The 2,500-nt window shown below is 44.2% G+C and overlaps 1 protein-coding gene across 1 annotated transcript in view; it reads right to left on the minus strand.

The window, feature by feature from the left end:
* The window catches only part of LOC137881404 (genetic suppressor element 1-like), a 36,598-nt gene that overhangs the window by 32,640 nt on the left and 1,458 nt on the right, over window positions 1-2,500 (minus strand). The window lies entirely within an intron of this gene.

Raw genomic sequence — 2,500 nt, forward strand, 5'->3', positions numbered from 1 at the left:
ACAGAAAAACACAAATGTCACTGAGTGTGTGTTCATTCTTCATGCGGATGTTTGAGCCAAGTTCTACCTGGTGACATTGTCAGCCTGCTGGGCATCAGTATAATATTAAAGGACAAATCTGGTGATTAATTCCTTATTTTTCCTACTGTCTGGGTGACACGTCCCTTCATTGTGATGAACACTGTAGTTTATTCTGAATGAATCAAACATACACTGTCCTACTGCTGTAAATTACCTCTGCAGAAACAAATGTGCGTTAATCCACAGCTGAAAATCCCCAAAAATGCACTTACTCACCCTTGAGTAACATTTGTTAACAAGCACAGTGCCTGGCTTAATTGCTTATCTATTTTTAAACAAAAAAGTATATATTTGTCCTCAATAGTAACAAATAAGCTCTGAGCTGAGGTCCACAGACTGGTTAAGGAAGTGAAAAAGTATTGAGAGATGGACTAACATTGGGTTGGTTTTCTTCTTTTAGTGGGATTTGTTGACAACAAGAATAATAAAGAATATCGCCCGCCTTATCCTTTAAAAACAGTAAGAGATGGTTTTGTTTATTTCACAACTTGCAAACTCCCAGCAGCCTTGATGCACCACCTCATGGGAATACATTCCGATTTCAAAAAATAACATTTTGAAAAGACATTTGAATAGCGATCAACTGACAAGTCACTGAGGGAAAACAGTAAACTGCTGTAATGTGTGTGGCGCACATCACCAGGGGGTCCAGAGAGTGAGAGATAGCGAAATGCCACTTTCTTTTCCTTATGATACCATGTTAAGGTCACGGTGTGCTCTGGGTAACAACGTGCGAATGCAGCACTCACACGCACACGCGCGCACACACACACACACACACACACACACACACACACACACACACACACACACACGTATCTGTCATGTCTCCTCATACATTTATTTTTTTCTTTTTAACTGGTTTTATGATAGATTTACATGTAGATAATATGTATCATTAACCTGATTTTCTATTGTTGCTTCTAATCTCCATTCCTGTCTCATCCTTACTCTGCTCCACTCCTTCTACCCTGACTAATCACACAGTAATCACTCCAAACAGACACACACACACACACACACACACACACACACACACACACACACACACACACACACACACACACACACACAGACAGAGACACACACCCTTTACCCCTCACCCCCTACATTGTCAAATGATCATTGAGGAGCGAGCGTGTGGCTGACAGTGTCTCCACAGCAACGGCAGTTAGGACCAGGAGGGGGGCTGGGGCATCTTCCACTGTGTGAATGATGAGAGCGCACACACACACACACACACACACACACACACACACACACACACACACACACACACACACATACACACACACACACACACACACACACACACACGCACACACACACACACGCACACACACACACACACGCACAGACACACACACACACACACACACACACACACACACACACATACACACATCTATGAAGGTGCCAGCTATGACAAAAACCCTTTTACACACACATGCATAAAAACACACTCATGCACACAGACGCTGAAAAGTACACACGCTACACAGACATTAAGCGAGACCTAGGAAACTGAAAAAAAGAGGATGAAAGCGAGAGTGGAGGGGGGGAGGGAGGAGAGAGGAGGGGAGGGGAGGGGAGAGGAGAGGTTGCTTCCTGGAGAGATTTTCTTCTTCCTCTCTCGTTCACATGCACGCGCAGAAACACACACACACATACACACACACACACACACAAATATACAAACAATGACAAAGCACCACGTAATCACTCTGATTCAATCATTTATGAAAGCAGATGTATAATTCAAAAACCAGCATGAAAGATTTACAAGGCAAAGAACATTGTTTAATCTGCCCTCCGCCCTCTAATTCCCCCCATCGACCCCTCCCTCTCTGTCTCTCTCTCTCTCTCTCTCTCTCTCTCTTTTCACCTTTTGCCACAGCAGGTTTTTAATCATTGACCACAGTCTAGTCCAGACAACTAAAAGGTCAGGGATCAGGGTTAAGGGTCAGGGTAAAGACATGTCGGGAAGGTCTGCCTTCATGTCTTTAAACATTATCATTCACGTCACTTCCTTTACTGCTTAAAGGTACAAAAACCTACTTCACACATCCTTTCTTTCCTCCTCACCTTCTCTTCTTCACACCGCCTTTCCACTGACCTCTCCCTCCCCCTCCTTTCTGTTTTTCGGTGTTGTCATGCTGCCATCAGGCATGTTTAAGCACCTTTCTCAGGTAACCTTACACCTGTCCCCACACTGACACTGGCTGCACTCTCTTCTATATCACACAGTTGCCTGAAAGACTGCAGACAATAGACGTTCAGGCTGTTTGGCTGAAGCAGCTAAAGCTCCACAGCAGAGGAGAGATAAACCAGACAGTCAAGCAAATAAAAACCACACAACCCTTACAGATCAACCTCCACTGACACACTGTTCTTTCATTTAGGGACGACCCCTCACTTT

The sequence above is a fragment of the Cebidichthys violaceus genome, unplaced genomic scaffold (genome assembly GCF_023349555.1).
Source record: "Cebidichthys violaceus isolate CVI_PGR_0920_01 unplaced genomic scaffold, fCebVio1.0.p SCAF_3, whole genome shotgun sequence".
Lineage (NCBI taxonomy): Eukaryota > Metazoa > Chordata > Actinopteri > Perciformes > Stichaeidae > Cebidichthys > Cebidichthys violaceus.